The sequence below is a fragment of the Phyllobates terribilis genome, unplaced genomic scaffold (genome assembly GCF_046119375.1).
Source record: "Phyllobates terribilis strain yellow unplaced genomic scaffold, ASM4611937v1 Scaffold_2__4_contigs__length_985480577, whole genome shotgun sequence".
In the NCBI taxonomy this organism is placed as follows: domain Eukaryota; kingdom Metazoa; phylum Chordata; class Amphibia; order Anura; family Dendrobatidae; genus Phyllobates; species Phyllobates terribilis.
In genome coordinates, this window is record NW_027362762.1 from 641590374 (window position 1) to 641604535 (window position 14162).

The window sequence follows — 14162 nt, forward strand, 5'->3', positions numbered from 1 at the left end:
ATGAGGAATAACAGTATTACTGACCACTATATCAGTTGTACGACCTGGCAATAATTTTGCACAATTGTTTTTAGGAAAAACAATTGTCATTTGGATTGTGAATGCAGAATTAAAAACCTGAGAATGTCAAAGAAGCGTCACATTAAATCAGCTGTATTTGAACATTTCACCATCACTCAAGATAGAAAACATTATGTCTGTCAGTGTATGACAAATGATCCAGACGAAAACAAATGCTGCGAAGCCAAGATCAGTGCATATTCAGGCAAAGATAAAAATGCTCCTACCAGAGCTTCTAATCTAAAGAGACATTTACAGCGCTTTTATTCAGAAGTACTGAAAGCAGTGGATGAGAAAGACTGCATCCAAACCAATGAACCAGTGCCCAGCTCTTCCAGCCAAACAAAGGAGCAGAGAACTTTGCAGCCATCAGTTGCAAGATATTTTGTCAGTGACAAAGTTACTGTGACAATGACAGTAGATACATTTAAAAAACAGATCATAGAGCTTGTTGTAAAGTATAGTGTGCCTATTTCATTATTTTCACGACCAGCTTTTATGTGTCTGAATGGGGAAATGGCCCGCAAGCTTGGTGTTTCTCTGGAGAGAGAGAGTATTAGAAAATTAGTAATCGAAGAAGCTTTTAAACAAAAGGAAGAACTTAAAAAAACTCTCAAGGGACACTTTCTGATTCTTAAAATGGATGCCTGCACACGTCAGAGTGAACTATCTTGCCATCAATGTCCGATTTGTTTGTGACAAAAATGAAATAGTTACCAAGACATTAGCAGTAAAAGACACCAAAGCTCATCACACCAGTGAGTTTCTCCAGGTCTTGGTGGAAAAGGTTCTGCAAGACTATGAACTTAAAAAAGAGCAAGTTCTTTCTGTCGTAACTGACAATGCTTCAAATATGATAAGTACTATTAAGCTAATGAATGAGAGTAATGATGGTGACCAGCAGCTAGAAGAACATTCTGGGTCCACAGACACAGAAATGTTTGAAATAGAGGAACACAATATTGTAACTGAGGAGCAAACTGAAGTTGCTTCACATGAACAGCAACATGATAGTTTAGATCAGGGGTGGGCAATTAATTTTCCCGAGGGGCCACATGAGAGACTGTGACTGTTGGGGAGGGCCGAACCAATAGGCTGAAATTAATTCTGCTCAATATTAATATTAACATATTAATTCTAATTATTATTATTAATGATTACATAAATATGAATTGTGTAACTTAATATTGAGCAGAATTAAGTGTGCTGACATCCCCCTATATACAGCTTGAGCCCCCACACAGCCTCTCTATATACAGCATGAGCCCTACACAGCCCCCCATGTCCATTATGAGTCCCACACAGCCCCACAAGGCCAGCATGAGCCACACACAGCCCCCCCATGTTCAGCATGAGCCCCACACAGCCCTCCCATGTCCAGCATGTGCACCACCCACCCCCCCATGTCCAGTATGAGAGCTCGAGAGCCTCCTCATGTCCAGCATGACAGCCCTTCCAAGTGTCCAGCATGACAGCCCCCCATGTTCAGCATGAGCCCCACACAGCCAACCCGTGTCCTGCATGATCCCCACACAGCCCCACTGTGTCCAGCATGAGCCCCACACAGCCCCCCCATGTCCAGCATGAGCCCCACACAGCCCCCCGTGGCCAGCATGAGCCCCACACATCCCTCCCGTGTCCAGCATGAGCCCCACACAGCCCCCTCATGTCCAGCATGAGCCTCACACAGCCCCCTCATGTCCAGTATGAGCCCAAGAGCCTCCCCAGTGTCCAGCATGACAGCCCTCCCCAGTGTCCAGCATGACAGCCCTCCCCAGTGTCCAGCATGACAGCCCTCCCTAGTTTCCAGCATTAAAGCCCCCCAGTTTCCAGTATGAGAGCACCCGTGTCCAGCATGACAGCCCTCCTTATTGTCCAGCATGAGAGCCCCCCAGTGTCTCCAGCATGACAGCCCTCCCCAGTGTCCAGCATGACAGCCCCCCCTGTGTCCAGCATGACAGCCCATCCTGTGTCCAGCATGAGAGCCCCTCTGTGTCCAGCATGAGAGCCCGTGTCCAGCATGAGAGCCCCTGTGTCCAGCATGAGAGCCCCCCGTGTCCAGCATGAGAGCCCCCCTGTGTTCAGCCTGAGAGTACCCCCCCTGTGTCCAGCATTAAAGCCCCCCCTTCGTCCAGCATGAGAGTGCCCCCCCTGTGTCCATCATTAAAGCCCCCCCTATGTCCAGCATATACTTACCTCACTCCCTGTTCCCCTGGCGCTCCTGTCTGAGAAGCACTGACTCTCCGCAGTGCACAGGCTGACGCCATCGCGTCAGCTGTTTCTAATGCTGATTGATGGAAGAGCGAGGTAGCGGCCCCTCCTCCACCAATGCATTCACAGCGGATTGAGACCGCGGATTGAGACAGCGGTGACGGCGAGTGGGCGGGCAGTGACTGCATGTGTGTGAGCTGGGAAGGGCATAGTGCGGCCCGTGGGCCACTGTTATCAGCCCCATGGCAGTCTTGGTCCACGGGCCGGACTGGAACAGCCAGAGGGCCGAATGTGGCCTGCGGGCCGCACTTTGCCCAAGTCTGGTTTAGATGATCTTGTTGAAACTGTGTCAATACGTTCTTTCATTCATCACATGCGCTGTGTTGTGCATACGCTACAGCTGGCTATAAGAGACAGTCTGCAAGAAGGATATGCTGCTGCACTGATTGGCAAGGTGAGAAAATTGGCTACTGTTGCCAGAACCCCTAAAGTTGACTCAATTTTGAAGAGACGTGCTGGAAAAGGGGCAATTATTGATCAAGCCACACGATGGGGCAGTACTTACTTAATGATTCAGCGCTTGGTTGAACTGAAAACCTTTCTTGTAGACATGGCTAACCCTCAAATGATGCTAAATGAAAGTCAGTGGAATCAGGTGACTGAGCTGGAAAAATTGCTAGAGCACCCATTTACAGTGACTAAAAAATTACAAGCAGAGGACTTAACTCCAGGTATTTTCTTAAAGGAGTGGAAGAACCTGATGTTTCGCCTGTCCCAAAGAGGAGGGTTAATTGCAAGTGGCATTGCTACATCAATGAAACAGAGAGAGGAGCTACTATTACAAAATAACATTCTTTTGGCAGCTGTTTATGTAGACCCAATGCATCGGATTCTTCTAGATGATCAACAGCTAACTAAAGGAAAAGACGGATTTTGGTAAGACCTTACCTGTAAAAGCCTTTTCAGCGAAGGGAGACACAGACTATCCTGTGGGGCTCCGCCTACCCACTAGTAATGGATCTGTGTTTCCCTTCCTTCCCTTCTGCTGCTGAAAGAAGCTCTGTTTGAAATAGCAGTAAGGATGAAAGGGTTGCAGAACAGTCAGGAGGAACAAGAAGAATTTGGTCGTCCTGCCACATCTTCACCCACATCATCAACTGATGAAGAATTTAATTTCGAAAAATATTTGGATCACAAGGACCGTGCAAAGCGTTCCCGCATAGAAGAGTCATCCCCATCAAAGAACACAGCCAGTACATTTCAGCAGAATTTTTCATGTGCACTAAAAGAAATTGAGAAATTTGACCGTTCATCAAAAATAACAGTGCAACAAGCGATTCCTCTGTATCCTGACATTGTCAGAAATGTTGCCCGAGTGGTAACTGCCAACCCAAGTTAGTGTAGAGAGGTTGTTCTCTGCTCTCAAAATAATTAGTTCAGATTTGAGGGCATCCATGAAGGAGGATCTGACAGAGGCAATACTTTTTCTGAGGACAAATTTATAGATTTCTTCTAATTAACTGCATAACAGTGTTTATTGCATATTTACTTACAAGAGTTTAGAAAAGTTTATAAAAGTTATTTGCTATATTCTAATTGTATTCTAATAAATATAGTTTTTGCTCTAAGTGGTCTGATTACTTATATGATGGTAAGAAACTGAATAAGCACGATGTTAATATTTTACAACAGTAAATTTATTTTTACGAATTGGCCATTATGAAGGAGTCGGAGTCGGAACCTGATAAAATCCAGGAGTCGGAGTCGCAACTGTGGCTTACCGACTCCACAGCCCTGCTACATAGCATTTCATTTAATATCATTGGAACCACAAAACCCTTCATTTAACCCCTTTACCCCCGAGGGTGGTTTGCAAGTTAATGACCGGGCCAATTTTTACAATTGTCACTTTAGGAGGAAATACCCCTGGAACGCTTCAACGGATCCAGCTGATTCTGAGATTGTTGATTTTGTGAAAAAATCGTAAATTTGGCGAAAATTTTGCAATTTTCAAAATTTGAATTTTTATGCCTTAAATCAGAGAGATATGTCACACAAAGTAGTTAAGTTAACCCCTTTACCCCCGAGGGTGGTTTGCACGTTAATGACCAGGCCAATTTTTACAATTCTGACCACTGTCACTTTATGAGGTAATTACTCATGAACGCTTCAACGGATCCCCCTGATTCTGAGACTGTTTTTTCGTGATATATTGTACTTCATGATTGTGGTAAAATTTCTTCGATATCACTTGCGTTTATTTGTGAAAAAAAAAGGAAATTTGGCGAATATTTTGCAATTTTCAAAATTTGAATTTTTATGCCCTTAAATCAGAGAAATATGTCACACAAAATAGTTAATAAATAACATTTCCCACATGTTTACTTTACATCAGCACAATTTTGGAACCAAAATTTTTTTTTGTTAGGGAGATATAACGATTAAAATTTGACCAGCGATTTCTCATTTTTCCAACAAAATTTACAAAACCATTTTTTTAGGGACCAAATCACATTTGAAGTCACTTTGAGAGGTCTTTATGACAGAAAATACCCAAAAGTGACACCATTCTAAAAACTGCACCCCTCAAGGTGCTCAAAACCACATTCAAGAACTTTATTAACCCTTCAGGTACTTCACAGGAATTTTTGGAATGTGGAAGAAAAAAATCAACATTTACTTTAGACCCAATTTTTTTTATTTTCGCAGGGGTAACAAGAAAAAATGGACCCCAAAATTTCTTGTGCAATTTCCCCTGGGCACGCAGATACCCCATATGTGGGGAAAAACCACTGTTTGGGCGCATGGCAGGGCTTGGAAGGGAAGGAGCGCCATTTGACTTTTTGATTGTAAAATTTGCTTGAATAATTAGCGGACGTCATGTTGCGTTTGGAGAGCCCCTGTGTGCCTAAACATTGGAGCTCCCCCACAAGTGACCCCATTTTGGAAACTAGACCCCCCAAGGCACCTATCTAGATGCATAGTGAGCACTTGGAACTCCCAGGTGCTTCACAAATTGATTAGTAAAAATGAAAAAGTGGAAAAAAAAACTTTTTTAATTTTATGGATTAATTTGTGAAGCACCTGGGGGTTCCAAGTGCTCACTATGCATCTAGATAGGTGCCTTGGGGGGGTCTAGTTTACAAAATGGGGTCACTTGTGGGGGAGCTCCAATGTTTATGCACACAGGGGCTCTCCAAACGCAACATGGTGTCCGCTAACAATTTGAGACGATTTTCCATTCAATTTGTTAGCGGACACCATGTCGCGTTTGGAGAGCCCCTGTGTGCCTAAACATTGGAGCTCCCCCACAAGTGACCCCATTTTGAAAACTAAACCCCTCAGGGAACTTATCTAGATGTGTGGTGAGCACTTTGAACCCTCAAATGTTTTGCAAAGGTTTATGACGTAGAGCCGTGAAAAAAAAAATCATTTTTTTTCCACAAAATCGCTCTTTTAGCCGCAATATTTTTATTCTCACGAGGGTACTAGGAGAAACTGGACCCCAACAGTTGTTGTGCAATTTCTCCTGAGTACGCTGATACCCCATGTGTTGGAGAAAACGACTGTTTGGGCGCATGTCAGGGCTCGGAAGGGAAGGAGCGACGCTTTGGAATGCAGACTTTGATGGAATGGTCTGCGGGCGTCATGTCACGTTCTCAGAACCCCTGTTGTGCCTAAACAGTGGAAATGCCCAACAAGTGCCACCTTTTTGGAACGGATACCTGATTTGTCAATTTTATAATGTAGTGTTATATGCCAGTTGTGTAGGACAACCTGACAAACACTACACAACTGAAGTATGACAACCTGACGAACACTACGTCAGCTGTGTAGAGTTCGTCAGGTTGTCATACGTCAGAAATTAATTCAATAGTCCATGGAAGTATGGTACCTTTTGAAGCAGTCTTTCATGCAGAGGCCAGGTTTGTCGGGGCAGGTGTCACATTGGTAAATGGTGTCCTTGCGTATTCCCCTTCGGTAACACACTCAGCACTTCTTTTGTGACTTTTTTTTCCGCTGTGAGGGATCTGCCCCGGGAAATGCTGGCCCGGTACAATTAGAGGTCCTTCAGTTCCAGAAGTAGTGGGGCCTGCTTCGCTACCACTGCCAAATATCAGGGCCTTGATAACTGTCTCCTGAAAGTGAAGATACGACGCAGAAGTCTGGCCTGCACATTTTGACAGAAGGAAAGCGTTGTGCATTGCCATCTGAACAATGTGCACGGCCAGCTTCTTATACCATACCTTGGCCTTTCTCAAAGCACTGTACGGCTGGAGGACTTGATCGGAGAGATCAACTCCCCCCATGTACTTGTTGTACCCCACTACACAGTCTGGTTTGGCGACCTGTGTAGTGGAACCTCTTACAGTGCTGAGGGTGCTGCCATCACCATGTATGGTGGTCAAGAGAAGGACATCCCTCTTGTCCCTGAGTACCCTGAGGTACTCTCACAAAGTTTATACAGCTTGATCCCGTACCTGGACCTTTTACTGGGCAGGTACTGCCGAAATCCAAACTGCCCCTTAAAAGAAATTAAGGACTTATCCACGCAGATGTCCCTTTGGGGCATGTACACTTCACCAAACTTGTTGTTGAAGAGCTCGATGACCGGCTGAACTTTGAAAAGACGATCAAAGTTCGGGTCATCGCGTGCAGGACACCTTGCATTATCTTGGTAATGCAAGATCTTGTGGATGGCCTCAAAACGTGTCCGGGTCATGACCATTCGGAACACTGGAGTGTTACACAAAACGTCAACACTCCAGTATTGCCGAACCTCTGTTTTTTTCAGGATCCCCACATGAAGGACCAGTCCCCAAAACTTCATCATTTCTTCTGCGTCTACAGGAGACCAGTTAGAAAATGATGAAGAGGGGTTTTGTTCCAAAAATTGATGAGCATACAAATTAGTTTGGCCCACCATGAGGTTTATAAAATCCTCAGAGAAAAAGACTTTGAAAAAGTCTATTTCTGTGAGGCCGGTGGTGTCAAACTTGATTCCTGATTCCGCCACGAAATCAGGAATCAGTGGCTCAAAATTTTCGGGGGGCAAGGTCCATATGGGATCAGTAGTGGGGGGTGCTGGAACATCTTCTCTCCTGCGACGACTGCGGGGCGGTCCAGCAGCACCTAAGGAGGAAGAGGAGGAAGAGGAGGACGATGAGGTGTCGGAAAAGTAAAGAAATGTGGTATCCTCGCCCTCGCTGTCAGTCTCAGTGTCGGAGGCAACAATAGCGTATGCCTCCTCTGCTGAATAGCGAGTTTGGGATGAGCCGGACATTTTTTTTTTTCTCGTGTATGTGGTGCGTGTGTGTCAGTACTTTATTTAGAGTGTGTGCCAGTGAGCTTGGTGTGAACTTTTTTTTTCTGAAAAAAAAAGAGAAAAAAAGGAACTACCGTAGGTGGTGCAAACAGCGAGCACGAGTGCGGATTGGTGAACTATGTCACCAATCAACTCTCGGCAGCTGCTGGGTGTGTGCGCGGATGTGGTGCAAAGGTGTGGGGGGGAATTGACAGGGACAAGAAAAAGTCCTGAAAAGCAGCGAGCACGGACGTTGATCAGTGACGTAGACACTGCTCAGCGCTCGGCCGCTGCAGGACGCACGAAAAAAAAAAAAAGGGGGGTAAAAGGAGGGGGGGGGGAGGGGTGGATGAGGGGAGAACAGAGATAGACTTACCAAAGTCTTCTCTGTTCTTTTTACAGCAGGATCAGCAGCAGGTTCTGGAAGAGGCTCTGGAGCAGGATCCGCAGCAGCATGATAAGGAGCTGGAGACCCAGGACCCTGAAGACAGCAGCAGGACGCCGAAGCTGGAGACCCAGCAACCTGGAGACAGCAGCAGGATGCCGGAGCAGGAGATCCAGGACCCTGGAGACCGCAGCAGGATGCCGAAGCAGCAGCAGCGACTGGAGCAGGTAGGAGAAAGGTTTTGTAGTGTAACAGAAGATTCTGTGGCACTACAAGGACCAGCACAGCGCAGATCAGATGTGACCGCGCTGTAGAAATCCTCACCAAGTGTGAGGATTTGCAGGGCTGTCACAGGGTGGAGACAGGCAGGGCACAGGCCGGTCACCACCCGATCAGGTACTCTGATTGGTGCGATCGATGATGACATCGATCGCACCAATCAGAGAAGGCTGGGGCCTGGGCACGCACCACAGGGGGTCACGGGGAGGTGACAGGCAGGTCACAAGCCGGTCACCGCCCGGTCACCTGTGTTCAGGTACTCTGATTGGAGCGATCGATGTCATCATCGACCGCTCCAATCAGAGCTGGCTGGGGGATCTATGACATCACAGGGGGTCATGGGGAGGTGACAGGCAGGTCACAAGCCAGTCACCGCTCCGTGACCACCGTTACTGCGCGGTCCCGCTGTGATCGATTTGATCGGCGATCGCACCGATCCTAGCAGTTTGGGGAGAGGGCTGGGGTTACTAGGCAACAGCCTAGGATCGGTGCTCTTAGGAGCACCGATCCTAGGCTGCACATCACGGTTTCCGGCAATCTGATTGCCGGAAACAGTGAGAAATGCTGTTATTGGCTGTTCAGAATTGAACAGCCAATCACAGCGATCGTGGGTATGAAGGGGCGGCGACACCCCCCGAGATGCCGGCGCCATCTACCTTAAGGTAAGATGGCACCGGAATTTTAATGCTATCACCGCGACTTCGGTCGCGGTGCCGCATTAAAGATAGGGCGTATAAATACGTACTGGTCCATAAGGCCCAGGGCACAGATAAGTATTAATATGCCCTATGTCGTAAAGGGGTTAATAAATAACATTTCCCACATGTCTACTTTACATCAGCACAATTTTGGAACCAAAATTTTTTTTTCATTAGGGAGCTATGAGGGTTAAAAGTTAATCAGTGATTTCACAAAATTTACAAAACCCTTTTTTTATGGACCAGATCACATTTGAAGTGACTTTGAGGGGCCTTTATGACAGAAAATACCCAAAAGTGACACCATTCTAAAAACTGCATCCCTCAAGGTGCTCAAAACCACATTCAAGAAGTTTATTAACCCTTCAGGTGCTTCACATGAATTTTTGGAATGGGGAAGAAAAAAATGAACATTTAAATTTTTTCACAAAAATGTTACTTTAGACCCAATTTTTTTGGTTTTTGCAGGGGTAACAGGAAAAAATGGACCCCAAAATTTGTTGTGCAATTTCCCCTGAGCACGCAGATACCCTATACGTGGGGAAAAAATACTGTCTGGGCGCACGGCAGGGCTCAGAAGGGAAAGGCGCGCCATTTGACTTTTTGAATGTAAAATTTGCTTGAATAATTAGCGGACTCCATGTTGCATTTGGAGAGCCCCTGATGTGCCTAAACAGTGTAAATCCCCAAGTGACACCATTTTGGAAACCAGACCCCGCAAGGATTTTATCAAGGGGTATAGTGAACATTTTGAACCCAGAGGTACGACATAGAATTTGATAACATTAGGTCATCATATTGAATAAGTTGTCATTAGTCTTGAGCAGAAGTGCTCGCTACTTGAGTTTGAATCGGGTACTCAGGAATGCACCATGTATCGCGCGTGCTCAAGTGACATGCTCGAGTCCCCGCCCGCATTTTTCACGGTTATTAGACACCCAAAAAAAACCATGTGAAGATCGCTTGCGCATGGCGGGCAATCCCCGCGAGTTTTTAGTGGCCGAGAAGCATATGGGGCGGAGACTCGAGCATGTCACTTGAGCACCCGCGATACTCAGTGCATACCTGAGCACCCGATGCAAACTCAAGTAGCGAGCACTTGCGCTCAACACTAGTCGCCAAATCCCAACCCTAACCCCAACCAAAACCCTAACCCTAGCCCAACCCTAACCATAACCCCAACCCTAACCCTAGCCCAACCCTAACCCTAGCCCAGGGGTCCTCAAACTTCTTAAACAGGAGGCCAGTTCACTGTCCCTCAGACCATTGGAGGGCCGGAATATAGTTTTAAAAAAACTATGAACAAATTCTTATGCACATTGCACATATCTTATTTTGATGTAAAAAAAAACAAAACGGGAACAAATACAATATTTAAAATGAAGAAGAAGTAAAGTTAAATCAACAAACTTACCGGTATTTCAATGGGAACTATGGGCCTGCTTTTGGCTAATGAGATGGTCAATGTCCGGTTCCATATTTGTCACTGCTAGTCGTAACAAGTGATACAAGTGTGCATCAGTTAGTCTGGATTTGGTTGGAGATTTCAGATATTTCATTCTGGAAAAAGTAGGCAGGTGAATATCCCCAATTGGCAGCATAGGTCCCCAATAGGAAGGTAAATGTCCCCAATAGGCAGGTAAATATCCCCAATAGGCAGCATAGGTCCCCAACAGGTAGGTAAATGTTCCCAATAGGCAGCATAGGTCCCCAATAGGCAGGTAAATTTCCCCAATAGGCAGCATAGGTACCCAATAGGCAGGTAAATGTCCCCAATAGGCAGGTAAATATCCCCAATAGGCAGCAAAGGTTTCTAATAGGCAAGTAAATGTCCCCGATAGGGCAGGTAAATGTCCCCAATAGACAGCATAGGTCCCCAATAGGCAGGTAAATGTCTCCAATAGGCAGCATAGGTCCCCAATAGGCAGGCAAAGGTCCCCAATAGGCAGCATAGGTCCTCAATAGGCAGGTAAATGTCCCCAATAGGCAGGTAAATATCCCCAATAGGCAGCATAGGTTCCTAATAGGCAAGTAAATGTCCCCAATAGGGCAGGTAAATGTCCCCAATAGACAGCATAGGTCCCCAATAGGCAGGTAAATGTCTCCAATAGGCAGCATAGGTCCTCAATAAGCAGGTAAAGGTCCCCAATAGGCAGCATAGGTCCTCAATAGGCAGGTAAATGTCCCCAATAGGCAGCCTAGGTCCCCAATTGGCAGGTACATGTCCTCAATAGGCAGGTAAATATCCCCAATAGGCAGCATATCTTCTCAATAGGCAGCATAGGTCCCCAATAGGCAGGTAAATGTCCCCAATAGGCAGCATAGGTACCCAATAGGCAGGTAAATGTCCCCAATAGGCAGGTACATATCCCCAATAGGCAGCATAGGTTCCTAATAGGCAAGTAAATGTCCCCAATAGGTAGGTAAATGTCTCCAATAGGCAGGTAAATATCCCCAATAGGCAGCATAGGTCTCCATTAGGCAGGTAAATGTCCCCAATAGGCAGCATAGGTACCCAATAGGCAGTTAAATGTCCCCAATAGGCAGCATAGGTACCCAATAGGCAGGTAAATGTCCCCAATAGGCAGGTACATATCCCCAATAGGCAGCTTAGGTTTCTAATAGGCAAGTAAATGTCCCCAATAGGCAGGCAAATATCCCCAATAGGCAGCATAGGTTCCTAATAGGCAAGTAAATGTCCCCAATAGGCAGGTAAATGTCTCCAATAGGCAGGTAAATATCCCCAATAGGCAGCATAGGTCTCCATTAGGCAGGTAAATGTCCCCAATAGGCAGCATAGGTCCTCAATAGGCAGGTAAATGTCCCCAATAGGAAGCATAGGTCCTCAATAGGCAGGTAAATGTCCCCAATAGGCAGGTAAATATCCCCAATAGGCAGCAAAGGTTTCTAATAGGCAAGTAAATATCCCCGATAGGGCAGGTAAATGTCCCCAATAGACAGCATAGGTCCCCAATAGGCAGGTAAATGTCTCCAATAGGCAGCATAGGTCCCCAATAGGCAGGCAAAGGTCCCCAATAGGCAGCATAGGTCCTCAATAGGCAGGTAAATGTCCCCAATAGGCAGGTAAATATCCCCAATAGGCAGCATAGGTTCCTAATAGGCAAGTAAATGTCCCCAATAGGGCAGGTAAATGTCCCCAATAGACAGCATAGGTCCCCAATAGGCAGGTAAATGTCTCCAATAGGCAGCATAGGTCCCCAATAAGCAGGTAAAGGTCCCCAATAGGCAGCATAGGTCCTCAATAGGCAGGTAAATGTCCCCAATTGGCAGCCTAGGTCCCCAATTGGCAGGTACATGTCCCCAATAGGCAGGTAAATGTCCCCAATAGGCAGCATATGTTCCCAATAGGCAGCATAGGTCCCCAATAGGCAGCATAGGTACCCAATAGGCAGGTAAATGTCCCCAATAGGCAGGTACATATCCCCAATAGGCAGCATAGGTTCCTAATAGGCAAGTAAATGTCCCCAATAGGCAGGTAAATGTCTCCAATAGGCAGGTAAATATCCCCAATAGGCAGCATAGGTCTCCATTAGGCAGGTAAATGTCCCTAATAGGCAGCATAGGTACCCAATAGGCAGGTAAATGTCCCCAATAGGCAGCATAGGTACCCAATAGGCAGGTAAATGTCCCCAATAGGCAGGTACATATCCCCAATAGGCAGCATAGGTTCCTAATAGGCAAGTAAATGTCCCCAATAGGTAGGTAAATGTCTCCAATAGGCAGGTAAATATCCCCAATAGGCAGCATAGGTCTCCATTAGGCAGGTAAATGTCCCCAATAGGCAGCATAGGTACCCAATAGGCAGGTAAATGTCCCCAATAGGCAGCATAGGTACCAAATAGGCAGGTAAATGTCCCCAATAGGCAGGTACATATCCCCAATAGGCAGCATAGGTTTCTAATAGGCAAGTAAATGTCCCCAATAGGCAGGCAAATATCCCCAATAGGCAGCATAGGTTCCTAATAGGCAAGTAAATGTCCCCAATAGGCAGGTAAATGTCTCCAATAGGCAGGTAAATATCCCCAATAGGCAGCATAGGTCTCCATTAGGCAGGTAAATGTCCCCAATAGGCAGCATAGGTCCTCAATAGGCAGGTAAATGTCCCCAATAGGCAGCATAGGTCCTCAATAGGCAGGTAAATGTCCCCAATAGGCAGGTAAATATCCCCAATAGGCAGCAAAGGTTTCTAATAGGCAAGTAAATATCCCCGATAGGGCAGGTAAATGTCCCCAATAGACAGCATAGGTCCCCAATAGGCAGGTAAATGTCTCCAATAGGCAGCATAGGTCCCCAATAGGCAGGTAAAGGTCCCCAATAGGCAGCATAGGTCCTCAATAGGCAGGTAAATGTCCACAATAGGCAGGTAAATATCCCCAATAGGCAGCATAGGTTCCTAATAGGCAAGTAAATGTCCCCAATAGGGCAGGTAAATGTCCCCAATAGACAGCATAGGTCCCCAATAGGCAGGTAAATGTCTCCAATAGGCAGCATAGGTCCCCAATAAGCAGGTAAAGGTCCCCAATAGGCAGCATAGGTCCTCAATAGGCAGGTAAATGTTCCCAATTGGCAGCCTAGGTCCCCAATTGGCAGGTACATGTCCCCAATAGGCAGGTAAATGTCCCCAATAGGCAGCATATGTTCTCAATAGGCAGCATAGGTCCCCAATAGGCAGGTAAATGTCCCCAATAGGCAGCATAGGTACCCAATAGGCAGATAAATGTCCCCAATAGGCAGCATAGGTTCCTAATAGGAAAGTAAATGTCCCCAATAGGCAGGTAAATGTCTCCAATAGGCAGGTAAATATCCCCAATAGGCAGCATAGGTCTCCATTAGGCAGGTAAATGTCCCCAATAGGCAGCATAGGTACCCAATAGGCAGGTAAATGTCCCCAATAGGCAGCATAGGTTCCTAATAGGCAAGTAAATGTCCTCAATAGGCAGGTAAATATCCCCAATAGGCAGCATAGGTCGCCAATAGGCAGGTAAATGTCCCCAATAGGCAGCATATGTTCCCAATAGGCAGCATAGGTCCACAATAGGCAGGTAAATGTCCCCAATAGGCAGCATAGGTCCCCAATAGGCAGGTAAATGTCCCCAATAGGCAGGTAAATGTCCCCAATATGCATGATAGACTGCACCCAGTGTTAAAACTAAAAAAAATACCAGTACTCACCTATGTACCCCACTGCTCTGAATAGGCGCCC

At 46.2% G+C, this 14162-nt stretch overlaps 1 long non-coding RNA gene across 1 annotated transcript in view; it reads right to left on the reverse strand.

The window, feature by feature from the left end:
• The window catches only part of LOC141252907 (uncharacterized), a 74519-nt gene that overhangs the window by 21322 nt on the left and 39035 nt on the right, over nt 1-14162 (reverse strand). The window contains exon 3 of the long non-coding RNA XR_012314148.1: nt 10353-10498. This is a non-coding gene — a long non-coding RNA (uncharacterized lncRNA). The remainder of the gene's footprint in view (nt 1-10352; nt 10499-14162) is intronic.